The 15,109-nt window shown below is 35.4% G+C and overlaps 1 pseudogene; it reads left to right on the top strand.

Annotated features, from left to right (window-relative positions):
• The first annotated feature begins 1,723 nt into the window (after positions 1–1,723).
• Positions 1,724–3,316, top strand: LOC109216250 (annotated as a pseudogene).
• The last annotated feature ends 11,793 nt before the right edge of the window (positions 3,317–15,109 follow it).

Here is a 15,109-nt window from a genome sequence, read left to right as displayed (position 1 = left end):
TAAATGTCCTAGCATTGATTATATGGAAACATGTTCCCTTGTGGTGGATACAATTGCTTTCAGATTTTAGTCTGGCAATACCTGATAAATTTAATATGCGTATATAAAAATTATTGAAGGATTTAAACTGTTCTAAAGCATATTAAGGTTCCCAAGAAATTCATTTAATAAAGCTTCAGCAAATCCTTATGTGGATTAGAGCAATCATGGCGTACATGATTTATTGTTGCACTATGTATCTTGCTAGAACCACGAGTATAACAATATGCTAGCGAAATATACTCTAATTCCTATATAAAGATACTGGAATACTATTATGATTATATCGCAAAAGAAGTCCTTGATATAGATTTGTTTATTCTAACAAATATTGTCAAGGTTATGTTGGTTATACAAATGCAGGGCATGGTTCGTTGTTCAGATAGTCTATTTGGCTGTGAGCGTAATGCCATTTTATGATATTCAACAAGATTTCAATAACATTGAAGATGATTCTACATGCATAGCTCAATTGAAAGAAGGACTATCGAAGGAGACAAAATAAAACGTATTTCACTAAAGTTCTATTTCATACATGATTGATGTTCAACAAATTTGTTCAAGTGATAATTTGGCAAACTTCTTCACAAGGCATTGCCAAGCTCAGCAATTGAGAAGTTGTTATACATGATTGGAATTTATCGTCTTTGAGATATCAAGTGATATTTTTGTCAGGGGAAGTGTAGCACGCGCTGCACTCTTTTTCCCTTCGCACAGATTTTATCCCACTGGGTTTTCCTGGCAAGATTTTTAACGAGGCAGCAAGTAATGCGTATTACAAGATATGTACTCTTTTTCCTTCACTAAGATTTTTTCCCACGGGGTTTTTTCTTGGTAAGGTTTTAACGAGGCACATTATCTATGGACATCCAAGGGAGAATGTTATGAAATATATATTTATATGGATGCCCACTAATCAAATATAACTCCCACTACTCTTCTCCATTATGTAGATAACCCCCACTACTTCTCACCATTATTGTTGTAACTCCACACCTCCATAACCTACCCATGATCTTCCTCCATGATCTCAAATGCTTAATAGCATATTTATGGAATTCTTTTGGTATACCTCAATGTTGTACTATAAATAGAGGATGAGAACTCATTTTGTCATACACTTGAATATATGAAAGAAATAAGAATCTCTCCTCCCTTGCTCCCTACATTCTTATCTATTTGCTTGTTTCATATTATTACTTTGAGCTAAGTTTCTTAACATATACTTATTTATATCCCTATGCTCTGAGCATAAAACTCACAGTCAAACTCGTTAATAGTCAAATTCTTTACCATCAATATAATCCTAAAACCTCTGACCATTCCAGTAGGCAATAATATTAATATTAAAGGTAAAATATCTAACAACCATGATCTGTATCCAGTTATCAAACTATACCATCTTCTCCTTGTCCACTTTTTTCGCGAATATTGATAAACTTCAAAAAACCAGATTATAGAATTAATGTGCTAGGACGGCATTTAATTAGTTATTCAAAAATGATTAATGGCTACGCCCTACTTACCAAATCATGGATTATTCATATGCATCAAGTCCCTATATGAAAAGGTGACACTGTAAGCACAGTTGATTCATCCCATCAAATACACTTAATTTTTAAACTTTTTTTACTCCTATTTCAAGCTATATATTTCGTTTTATTCTTAAGTATTTTGAGTTGAAATGGCCAAATTATTCTCGTTTCTTAGCTTGTTAACTCTGAGTTTCTGCTGCCTTGTCACTGCTTTCGAGCCTAGTCCATTGCAAGATTTCTGCGTCGCAGATCCTGCTAGCTCAGGTATTCAAGATTTGTAATAGATACCATATGCATGACATTTTTTCACTAAAGTCATATAGGGTATATTTCACAAATGGTCATATAAGTATGATATTTTCTCACTTAAGCCATATAACTTTGTTTCTCACACAAAAGTATCATAAAACTTTCACTACTTTACTCAAAAAGTCATAGTTAACCGGCAAAGACAATTTTCCGGTAATTTTTTCGTATTCTACATTTTTTTTTTTAAATTCAGTCTAATAAATTATGACTCAATTAAAATACGCATGACCCGACCCGTCCCGACCCGATGTCTGACAAGCAGGAAGCATGTTTCTTTAAGAGGTTAATTACATTATATATACTCAAGCATAAATTTTATTAAGACTATCAATATGATTTGAGCATGCATGTAGCAAGTTATTACTCTATTTTTCAGTTTAACATGTCAGACTTGATATGGAAAGTTACATGTTGTACGGAAATTCTTTACTTCGTTAATACAAAAAACAGAAACTTTTTGCTGATCGTACTTTCATAATTGCAGTGAAGGTAAATGGCATGGTTTGCAAGAATTCTTCACTTGTAGAAGCTAATGATTTTTACTTCAGTGGGCTGCATTTGGCTGGCAACACAACAAATGCTGTTGGCTCTAAAGTCACTCCTGTCAATGTAGCTCACTCCTTACGCAAATTCGATTTTAAAAAGATGCATGCTTTTACTCTAGATCTTTGCGTGTAACTAATTATGTAAAGGCACTGTGGTGAATATAGATTCTAAAGTGAATATGTTCAGAATGAGTGATCGTCTGATATAATTTTATATATACATGTTACACTTTTGTTTTTGTATATAAACACATAAATTCAAGCGAAAAATAATGTGTTCATTGAACAAACAGAACTCGTCCTAGAGTCGCCTCTGACTATTTCTATCCCTGCTTAATTATCAGTTAGGATAAATGGTCTGACATGCAAGAATCATGTGCTAGTAGAAGCCAATGATTTCTATTACGGTGGTTTGAATCTACCTGGTAATAAAACCACTCAATCTGGTACTAGGGTTACTTCTGTCAACGTAGCTCAAATTCCTGGACTGAATACTCTTGGCATCTCAATGGCTCGAATTGACTATATACCTGGTGGAGTTAACCCTCCACACATTCATCCTAGAGCCACTGAAATTCTGGTAGTCGTTGAAGGTTCATTACATGTTGGATTTGTCACCTCCAACCCCGAGAATCGATTAATCTCAAGAGTTATACATATGGGGGATGTGTTTGTTTTTCCAGTAGGACTTGTTCACTTTCAGAGAAATGTGGGATATAGAAATGCTGTTGCACTTCTTGCATTGAGCAGCCAGAATCCAGGTTTGATAAGCATTGAAAATGCAGAGCAAATCCTACCAGAGCAAGTGAAGTTCATACCAAGGCATTCCAAGTAGAGGAAGATTTTGTTAACAAGATTCAACCATTCATTAGTATAATAAACTACTAGTGTTATCATTGTGTTATAAGTAATAAAAATTGTTACTGGTATTATAATTTGAAATTTTTTAAAGATCGTATAATATTAATATATCAATTTAATTTCTGTGCTCTTCTTCTTCGTAACATGATCATAAGAACTGGTCCAGCAACCGGCCTAATCTACATTAATTACATACTTTAGATTTTAAATATCTCTCGTCTGAGTTTATGCTTTTGCTAGAGACCTTAGATTTTTTTTTATCAATGATGTGGTTATCTTCATAGAATTATTACACTAAAATAAAGGAAGGATTAATCCGGCCTCTATCCTACATTAAATACTTTTATCTAGTCTTCGAATGAGTTTTATCTTGCATTTACGCAAAAGGCTGTTTCCATAGCTTGAACCAGTGACCGTGGCGACAACTTTTACTATTGCACCAGAATAGGGGCGGATCCCGAGCATGAAAGACTGGTATTATATATATATATATATATATATATATATATATATATATATATATATATATATATATATATATATATAAAGAAACTAATTAAATATCTATAAATATTATATTGTGAACCCATAAGCTATTGTATATTAACTTGAGGTCATTGTAGGAACCCATTAACTTTAATTAAATCATGAATCCGCCTCTGCGCTAAGAGTCCTCCTTCAACAAGTGTCAATTACTAGTAGTAACTTTAAAGAATGATTAACATACTACTACCAGTTAGACTAGATTACAAAGTAAGAACTTTCTCTTTCACTATATATAGCTTAAAATCCAATTAAAAAGAACAAGAGCATGATGCCAATTACTGATTAACTAAAAATAAAAACACACGTCAGATGTTGCTTTCATTTTCTTCTTTTCACTTTTGGGATTGAGCTTTTTAACTAATTAACATCAAAAGTCAACCATCAAAGTTTGTTGAATTTCTTTTATACAGTACTGTTTTTTAGTGGGATATCTGTTTATGTCATAGTCGTAGTTTCTAGGCCTGCAGCTCATATATAGTTGAAGCACAAGCCCTGTTCCCTTTTCCTTTTTTCTTGGATTGGATCAGCTAATGTAGGTGAATTGGAAATTAAAGCACTGTAGAATAAAGTTCTTCACGAGACTCTTGTGGTACTTTATTTGATGAGGAAAACAGCATTGCCCTCGATCGCCACTTGAAAGCACTAATCCTCTTGTTACACTTGTTCCTCAACAAAAAATCCTTGTTTGAGTCTTAACATAATGTTCGCCATTAAAATTTCAAGAAAAATAGGTCAAATTTATCCTCGTGTTACTCAAACTTTAGCAACTTTGCCTTTCAAAGCATTTGGACACATAGAGTCACCCTAAAATCTCTCTAAAATATAAATATTCACCTTAAATATAATTCTATTTACAGCACTCCCCCTTAAATATCTATGTGCCTCGTTAAAACTTTAACTAAAATAAAATCCAGTGGGAAAAAAATTCTAAAGAAGGAAAAAGAGTACACATATCTAACAATGCACCTTTTGATTGACTCGTTAAAAACCTTGCAAGGAAAACCCAGTGGGAAAAAACCTTATAAGGAAAAAAGAGTACAATGCATATTAACTCCTCCTGATGAGAGCATCAATTCACATCTTTAAGCATTCACATTTCAATCTTGTGCACCATCTTCAAAAGATCGTTGGTAGAGATTTTGATACACAAATCAGCCATATTAACTTGAATGAATATGTTGCGCTTTGAAATCATCATTCTTGTATATGTAATGTCTTCATATAATGTCGTGGAATAGCCTTTTCAATATCTCCGTAGAGGTAAAAATTCTCGCTATCACATTATCATGCTTAAAGTTATAGCAAGATACATATGTGCACAAATTGTACTTCGGATGTGGTACTTCAGGATCAAGAATTGTATATGTGTTAAGCGATTTAAATCCTTCAGGGATTCTCATATAAGTTAAGTCATATAAGAAGACTTTAGATGCATATCAAGTTTTCATGTCATGCTAGACATATAAGATACATAAAAGTGATTGCACACACCATTAACTTTATACTTTCAAGTGTTTGAACTGTAGATCCAAAACAACATGTCTTTCATATTAAACCAATTCTACTTGAATTGTTTCTCTAGACTTAAGATCCTCATATATATTTAGTGATATCATAGATATCGTCGACGAATATTTTATATCGGTTCCAACCTCCTTATTTTTCATAAAGATATAACATAGAGATCTCTTTATTCATATATTCAGGTACCCGAATCTCTCATGAGATTTTATGAAGTGTTATGTCATGTAATCTTCTAGATCATTTGCCTCCTTATTATGATCATTTTAATCATTTACTTGTCTTCTCTATCAAGAATTTTATTCGAAACCGATTTGTTTATACGCTTTAAGTGTACCATAGACTTTGTCCTTCTAGGAATTATTCTAATAGCAGCATTTGCAGTGAGGATATAGTTACTTTCTTTGGGTCAGCAAATGTGTCTGGCATGCTTTGCAATTATTGCAGATAAATTATCTTTTATGAACTTCAAGTTCATATTATCTTATTCGAGGATCAAGAGGTACAAATGATAATTCACTCCACATAATTTTTTCTCAACTGTTTATCCTATCTCCCCCTCATGTTAGAAAAATTAATTTTCTTCCTCAACTTTGAAAATCCACCTTTGTCCGTTATGGTGTTAATCAAAATATATACCGCACATTAATAATAATAAAATAAAATTATTTGGTTCCTGACCATGAACCACTTGTAAGGGGAGAATATAATATACTTTCGTATATAACTTATATCAAACGGATATAGATAACTTTGTTCTCATAAGCAATAGTTTAGCTATGAAGTGGAAGCACTCAATAAATTATTTTGCTAAAATAATTGTGATGAAAACCAACTTATCAAGATGAATTGTCTTGAATAGGAAATATGAAAATGATGCTCTAAATTAAATTATTGAGCAAGTTACCTCGCAAACACCAAGTTGCGGGTTAATAATAATCACACATGTAACCATCTCAAATATGCATCTTTATAAGGTTAACATGACAGGTGAATGGGCCCATATTCACCTTTGATATTTTCAGGATTCATGGGATTCAATCCCAATTTTAGATGGTCTATAATTAATGAGAACAAGCAACATAAGAGAATTCGTAAAGAACTTTCTTGTTCTTTAATATTAACCATGTGAATTCTCTTTTTTTTTTTTTGCATATCATACTTAAATTAACATGGCTAAATCAATTATGCAAACTGGATAAATTATCAATATTGATAAACTTCGGGCTAATACCATGACGTGTGCAATTATCAATAAACTCCAAGTTTATTATGATATGGTTTTTTATATCAATAAACTTTCACTTTATTGTGGCATTCTTTTATTTATGTAGTACAAATTGGAGAATAAAGTGGGTAGCTTTTTACATACATATTACCCGCTACAAGTGGTATAATAGAAGATACTAAATCTTTCCTTTCTTTATAGTTTTAATATAACCAACCGCTTTCGCGAATATGTTAGAAACTAAATAAGTTTCTTTGAGACTTACTACGACACAATATATTATCGATAATCAATTTTATTTCTCCAAAATAGTAATAATTGACTCTTTCAGAGCTCTCAATTAATTTAGTGCTATCACATATTCATCAACATCTATATAGTGAATATCTCCTTTAAAGAGAAGTTATACCATTATGGTCATTGTCAAAATTAGCGCAAGATCTGTTTCTTGCATTATTGTTATCCTTTAATAATCTCATTGCCAAAATATTTTGGCGTACAATAGGTATGTGACCAATGATCATTCATGGAATAATAATGGCAATATTTTCTTATTTAATCTCAAACCTCAGAGGTGAGTGTGGTATATTCACTACCACTAGCACGTTCATATTCTTCCAAGAATGAATATGTATTCATAATCACATGTTATCACATTCGCATCATGAATGGACCACAATCATCTATATGTGTTTTACAAAATGTCATATCAAATTGATGACAAACATTACTTTCACGGTGTGAAGGATTATTTTGAGAATCCTTATTATTCTCATTACCATAATAATGACGATTATAATTTCGTCTATTGCCACGTCCACATCTATTGATACCGTCACGGTAATAATTTTATCTTCTTTCAGATTTATTATATATCGCTACCACATTCTCTCTTAAGGGAATGAGAATGAAATAAATTCAATGGGACGGGTTTTTACTTCTTTGCCCCCAATCATACATGAATTTGATCATGGCGAAGCATAGAAATTTTATCACTTCGGATGGTTATAATTTCTTGCAAACTCTATTAGAGTTATAATCAAAGTTTATTGTCTTTGCTTGTATTTAAAATTAAATTATAGAATTTCAAGAATTTGAAAGAGAAAAATAAAGTAAAATACTTACCTTAAATCCAGAATTTAATCTTGAAGAAAGTTCATGAAAAAATTGACAATCATTATGCTCAATATTATGTATAAGTTAAACATTATGCACGTATCCCAAAGCTTCTACTCAATTAGTTAGAGTCCCGTACTGATAACGTGTTATAAAATAATAAAAGAAGAAAAGAGAATTGCAGTGAAAAGGAGAAAGAGGGAATTCTTATTGATTTGGGATGATTCACAATGGAATAGAAATACTCTATTTATAGGGGAAAAGTGACTTACCATAAAGTAACAAACCCTAAAATCTCTCAAAAATATAGATATTCACCTTAAATACAATTCTATTTACAAAAACAATTTTTTAAAAAGATATTTTACCATTATTTCAAATACTGAATTTATTTGTAAATATTGACGTCCAAACCGATATCTGCAAATATTGGACTTTTAGGCCGTAACGATCCGACTGGTCGTTTTAAGCTTTTGCACTTTGATCGCCAGTTCTCGGGCATGACTTGCCCATGTGATGTATTATGACTGATGTGGATCGTTGGTTTTTGGTTTTCAGGAAAAATCGAAATGAATTTGAAAGAAGAGTCTCAGTTGAAAGCTTTGCATTTGAGAGGTTTGACCAAGAGTTGACTTGTTTGTATATGAGCTTGGATCGGAATTTTTATGATTTGGTTAGCTTTGTTGGGTGGTTTATGACTTGGGGGCGTGATCGGAATTGGTTTTGGAGGTCCGGTGTAGAATTAGGCTTGAATTGACGAAGTTAGTATTTTGGCGAATTCCGATTGATAGGTGAGATTTTGATTCGAGGGTCGGAATGGAATCCCAAGAGTTGATGTAGCTTCGTCATGTGATTTGGGATGTGTGTGTAAAATTCCAGGTCATTCGGAGGTGGTTTGGTTGGGTTTTTGATCAAAAGTGTGTTTCGGAAGTTTTTAGAAAACTTAGGCTTGAATCCGATGTGAATTGATGGTTTTGGTGTTGTTTGAGGTGTTTTGATGATTGGAACAAGTTTGAATGAGGTTTTAGGATGTGTTGGTACTTTTGGTTGAGGTCCCGGGGGCCTCGTGGTGATTTCGGATGGCTAACGGGAAGTTTTGAGTCTTGCAATAATTGCAGAAATTGCAGCAGCAGTGCAGAGGATTTTTGGTCATCGCGATCGCGTAGGTGAAGTCGCGATCGCGTAGAAGGATTTTGGCGGGCCAGGTTATTGTTCTTCGCGTTCGCATTAGTGGGTTCGCGATCACAGAGGGTGAGTTCTTTGTGCTTCGCGTTCGCAGGTGTTTGGACACGTTCGCGTAGGAGGCTTTGGAGTCCAGGCGAGTTTGTTCTTCGCGTTCGCATGGAGTGGGACGCGTTCGCGTAGTTGTGGAAGTTGAAGCATCACGTTCGCAGTTGTTTGGTCGCGTTCGCATAGTTCATTTTCGAAGCCTGGGATTTTAATGCTTCGCGATCGCGTGACCTTGGTCGTGATCGCGATGAAGGAAATGCTGGAACTGGGCAGAAAGTTATAAACACTTCATCCACGATTTTGGGTCATTTTTTCCTCCATGGTTGACCATTTTGAGAGCTTCTTGGTGGAGATTAAAGAGGGATTCAAGAGGGATCGACTTGAGGTAAGAATCTTGGTCTTAAAACTCGTTTTTATTGTGAAATCCACCTAGAAATTCATGGAAATTAAGCCTAAAATTGAAGGACTAGGGCTTGAGAAATTGGACTTTTGAATTGGGATTTGAAGGACCATTTGAGGTCAAATTTAAGAACTTTTGATATGTATAAACTCATGGGAAGATAAGGAATCTATTGATGTGAAAATTTCTAAGTTTCGAGAAGTGGGCTCGGGTTTTGGTAATTTTGGGAATTGTGCCCGTTATTGATTGTTTTCGCTTGGGCTTTGTTCCCTTAGCATATTGTGATGTATTCGCTCTGATTTTGGTTAGATTCGACGCGCATGGAAGCCGATTTGAGGGGCAAAGACGTCGCGAGCTAGAGATTTCGCTGGTTCAAGGGGAGTAATGATTGTAAAAGACGTTCTGAGGGTTTGAAACCCCGGATTGCACATCGTAGTGCTATATTGAGGTGAGGCACACACTTGATGACGAGCGTGGGGTCGTGCACTGTTGGGGAGTGTGACTTGGTCCATCCCGATTGATGATTTTACCGCGTGACTGAAATCTATTTGTTATCATCATTATTTGGGCTGAATGCCATATTTGGGCATCGTGCCAACTATTTGAACCCTCCGGGGATCTTTGTTGATATTTCCTCACTGTTTTGACTTTATACTTGAACTCAGTCATGTTATTTTCCACTATATTCAAAACTCGGCCATGTTCACTCAGTTTTAATACTCAAATGATATTTAAATGATGTTTTTGGACTGTGAAACACTGTTTTACTGTTGCCTGAAAGGCTTATGTGATTTTTGACTGAGTAAGGCCGAGAGCCTGTGTTGTGAGGATTGCCGCAACGGTGATACACTGATACTGATTTGAGGCCGAGGGCCTGAGATATGTACGCCACGAGGTGGCTTGATTGATATGAGGCCGAGGGCCTAGATTTGATGCCACGAGATGGCTTGTTATTGCGCTTGGGCCGTAAGGGGCCCCTCCAGGAGTCTGCACACCCCCAGTGAGCGCGGGTACCCATTGTGATGTGAGATATAGCCCGAAGGGCTGGTATTGTTCTATGTGATTGCCCGAGTGGCTGATATTGTACCATGTGATTGCCCGAGGGGCTGGTACTGTTCTGAGATATTGCCCGAGGGGCGGATTTGTTGACATTGTGCCCGAGGGGCGAACCTTATATGCTTAGCTTTCTTATTTGCCTGTCATTTACCTGTTTAATTGTATATTTGTGCCCGAGGGGCGGATTTCTGTGCTTATTCGCACTAGTCGTTCTGCATTCATTTGCGTAACTGTTGAAAAAGTCATTTTCAAAAGAGGTTTCAAACTGAGCTAAGATGTTTTAAGGGATTTTACAGCTTCATTGCTTTCTTACTGGTTTTGTACTACTTCTATACAGCATGTTGATGCACTTTTCGTGATTTCTTATCACTCAGTCTTTATTTATGATTATTACTCACTGAGTTGGAGTACTCACTTTACTCCCTGCACCTCGTGTGCAGATGCAGGTATTTATTCGCCCGGTAACGGGTTTTGGCAGATCGGAGGCAGAGTTATAGGAGTTTAGCGAGGTGACTGCCAGCGTTCGCAGCACCGCTTTTTCTCTCTTTTGTTCATTATTCCTGTTTTGTATATTTTAGACCTTGTAGTTGTATTTACACTCTAATAGATGCTCGTGACTTGTGACACCCCGACTAGGGCTGTGTGGGGTTGTACTTCCGCTAATCAATATCATTAGATCATATTTAGACTGCTTATGAACTGTTTAACTGCTTAAAAGAGGTGTTCGGTAATGGTCTGGCTGGCCTTGTCTTCACGAGAGGCGCCATCACGACCGGAGCGTGTTTTGGGTCGTGACATAGGCCCTGTTTCAAACATCTTTTTCTTTTTTCTTTTTGAACTTTCCCTCTCGGACTTTATTCTTTTTGGATGGATACCTCAACTATAAATGAAAAATTGTTATGAATAGAATTGTAATCAGAGTAAATGTCTATTTTTTAGAGAGTTTTACTTTGTGGCTAAGTCATTTTTCCCCTATAAATAGAGGGGTCTTACCCCATTGTAAATCATCCCAAAATTCAATAAGAATTAATCTCTCTTTCTCTTCAATATTGTTCTTCTACTTTTATTATTTTATTATACATTATCAGCACGAGACTCTATTGTCTCAAGAAGCTCTTTGAGAAGACTAAGCAAATATGGATATCTCTCAAAGCAAACTTGGATCAAAGTTCAATTGTAAAAGTATTTGTTTAATTGATTCATGTACGACACATACTATATACAAAGAGAAAAAATATTTTCTCATTTAAATATATGTAAGGCAGATGTTACTACAATTTCTGGTAGTATTTAATTGAAGGCTCTGGAAGAGCTACTATAACTCTGGCTAAGGGAACAATACTTATTATAGAGAATGCAATGTTCTCCTCCAAGTCCAAGAGGAACTTGTTGAGTTTTAAAGATATCCGCTGAAATGTATATAATATTGAGATAATAGATGAGAATAATCTTGAATATCTGATCATTACCAAGAATGTCTCTGGCCAGAAAGGGTTATTGAGAAATTCTCATATTTATCTTTGTGGCCTGTATTGGACAAGAATTAGTGCAATTGAGGCACATTCTATTGTAAACCAAAAGATTACTGATTCCAATACTTTTGTACTTTGGCATGATCGATTGGGACACCCTGGATCAATTATGATGAGACGGATTATAGAAAACTTAAATGGGCATCCATTAAAGAATTTAAAGATTCTTTTAAATAATGAATTTTCTTTCACTTCTTGTTATCAAGGCAAGTTAATTATTAGACCATTACCAACAAAGGTTGGGATTGAGTCCCCTGCATTTTTGGAACGTATACAAGGGGTCATTTGTGGACATATTCACCCACCTAGTGGGTCGTTTAGATGTTTGATGGTCTTAATAGATGCATCTTCTAGATGGTCTCATGTGTGCCTATTGTCATCTCGCAACCTCGCGTTTGCAAAATTAATGGCACAAATAATTCGATTACGGGCGCAATTCCCCGATAATCCAATTAAGTCTATTAGACTTGGTAATGCTGCTGAGTTTTCATCTCAAGCATTTGATGATTATTGCTTATCAATTGGGATAAGAGTGAAACATTCTGTAGCTCATGTTCATACTCAAAATGGCCTTGCAGAGTCTTTAACTAAACGTCTGCAATTAATAGCAAGACCGTTGCTCAGAAAACGAGGTTGCCCACTTCTGTTTGGGGTCACGCCATTTTGCATGCAGCAATGCTAGTTTGTCTTAGATCGATAAATTATCATAAATATTTCCCGTTGCAATTAGTTTTGGGTCATGAACCTGATATATCCCATTTAAGAATTTTTGGATGCACAGTATATGTGCCTGTAGCACCGCTATATCGCACCAAAATGGGCTCCCAAAGAAGGTTAGGAATATATGTTAGGTTTGAATCGCCCTCCATTATTCGCTACCTCTAAACATTAACGGGGGATTTGTTTACTGCACGATTTGCAGACTGTCGATTCGATGAGACACTTTTCCCAAAATTAGGGGGAGAAATTGGTGAAACCAAACGGGAAATTTTGTGGAAAAAATCTATCATTATCTCATCTTGATCCACGTGCCTCTATTTGTAAAAAAAGAGGTGCAAAAGATTATCCATTTGCAGAGAATAGCAAATCAAATGCCAGACGCATTTATGGATCTGAAAAGGATAATAAAATCACATATCCCTGCAGAGAATGTTCCAATTTGTATTGATATCCCTGTTGGACAATCTTCTAGTATCATAGCTAATGAGTCAAAAGCACGCCTAAAACGTGGCAGACCATTAGCTTCTAAGGATCGAAATCCTAGAAAAAGGAAAATAAATGATCAAAATGACACTACGAAAGAATCCCATGAAGAAATCCACGATTTAACCAATCCTGAGATTCATGAGGAAATCACTGAGCCTGAGACTCAAGAAAATAAGGAACTATCAATAAATCCAATCGATATTGAAACAAATTTGAATCGATTGGATATAGTGGTGGATTATGTCTTTGTATATAATGTTGCATCTAGCATTATGCAAGATAGTGAGGATCTTGAACCTTAATCTATTGGAGAATGTCGACAAAGACATGATTGGCCAAAATGGCAAGAAGCAATCCAATCAGAGTTGAACTCACTTACAAAACGTGAAGTTTTTGGGCCTGTAGTCCAAACACCTAATGGTGTTAATCCTGTTGGCTATAAATGGGTCTTTGTACGCAAAAGGAATGAGAAAAATAAGGTACAAAAATATAAGGCATGCCTTGTTGCACAAAGACTTTCACAAAGGCATGATGTCGATTATGAAGAGACAAATTCACCCGTTATGGATGCTATAACGTTCTGTTATCTCATTAGTTTTGCTATCCATAAAAAGCTTGACATACATTTAATGGATGTGGTTACCGCCTACCTTTATGGCTCACTTGATAATGAGATATACATGAAAATCCCCGATGGATTTAAAATGCCTAACACACATAATTTAAAGTCCCGGGAAATGTTTTCAATCAAATTGCAAAGATCTTTGTATGGTCTAAAGCAATCAGGATGAATGTGGTATAATCGTCTTAGTGAGTATTTAATAAAGGAAGGTTATATAAATGATGTCATTTGTCCATGTATTTTTATAAAGAAAACAACATCGGAATTTGTTGTACTTGCCGTATATGTTGATGACATAAACCTTATTGGAACTCCTATAGAACTCCAAAAGGCAATTGATTATTTAAAGAAGTAATTCGAGATTAAAGATCTCGGAAAGAAAAAATTATGTCTTGGTTTGCAAATTTGAACATTTGGCAAACGGAATTTTTGTTCATCAATCTGCCTACATAGAAAAGGTATTGAAACAGTTTTACATGGATGGAGCACATCCATTAAGTACTCCGATGGTTGTTCGAACACTTGATGTGAATAAGGATCCATTCCGTCCTCAAGAAAAGAATGAAGAGTTACTTGGTCCTGACGTACCATATCTTAGTGCAATTGGTGCACTAACTTATCTTGCTAATACTACAAGGCCTGACATAACATTTTCAGTTAATGTCTTAGCAAGATATAGCTCTGCTCCCACAAGGAGACAATGGAATGGAATCAAACACATATTGCGGTATCTAAAAGGGACTACCGATATGGGCTTATTTTATGGGAATAATTGCAGTCCCGATCTTGTTGGTTATGCTGATGCTGGGTATTTATCTGACCCACACAAGGCTCGATCTCAAACATATTATGTGTTTACCTGTGGAGGCACTGTCATATCTTGACGATCGACTAAGCAATCAATTGTGGCTATTTCATCTAATCATGCTGAGATAATTGCTATTCATGAAGCAAGTCGAGAATGTGTGTGGTTAAGGTCTATAATACATCTTATTCGTACAAATGTGGTTTCAAATGTGACAACTAGCCACGATTTTGTATGAAGACAATGCAGCATGCATAGCCCAATTGAAGGGAGGATTCATAAAAGGAGACAGGACAAAACACATTTCACCAAAGTTATTTTTCACACTTGATCTTCAAAAGAATGATGATATTAATGTGCAACAAATTTATTCAAGTGATATGGCTGATTTGTTCACAAAATCTCTACCGACATCAACCTTCAAGAAGCTAGTGCACAGATTGGGATGCGAATGCTCAAGAATGTGAAATGATGCTCTCGTCAGGGGGAGTTTATTACGTGTTGCACTCTTTTTCCCTTACAAGGTTTTGTCCCACTGGGTTTTCCTTGCAAGGTTTT

Source organism: Nicotiana attenuata, unplaced genomic scaffold, assembly GCF_001879085.1.
Source record: "Nicotiana attenuata strain UT unplaced genomic scaffold, NIATTr2, whole genome shotgun sequence".
Taxonomy (NCBI): domain Eukaryota; kingdom Viridiplantae; phylum Streptophyta; class Magnoliopsida; order Solanales; family Solanaceae; genus Nicotiana; species Nicotiana attenuata.
Note: the sequence above shows the minus strand (reverse complement) of the source record. Positions and strands in the feature narration are given on the sequence as shown.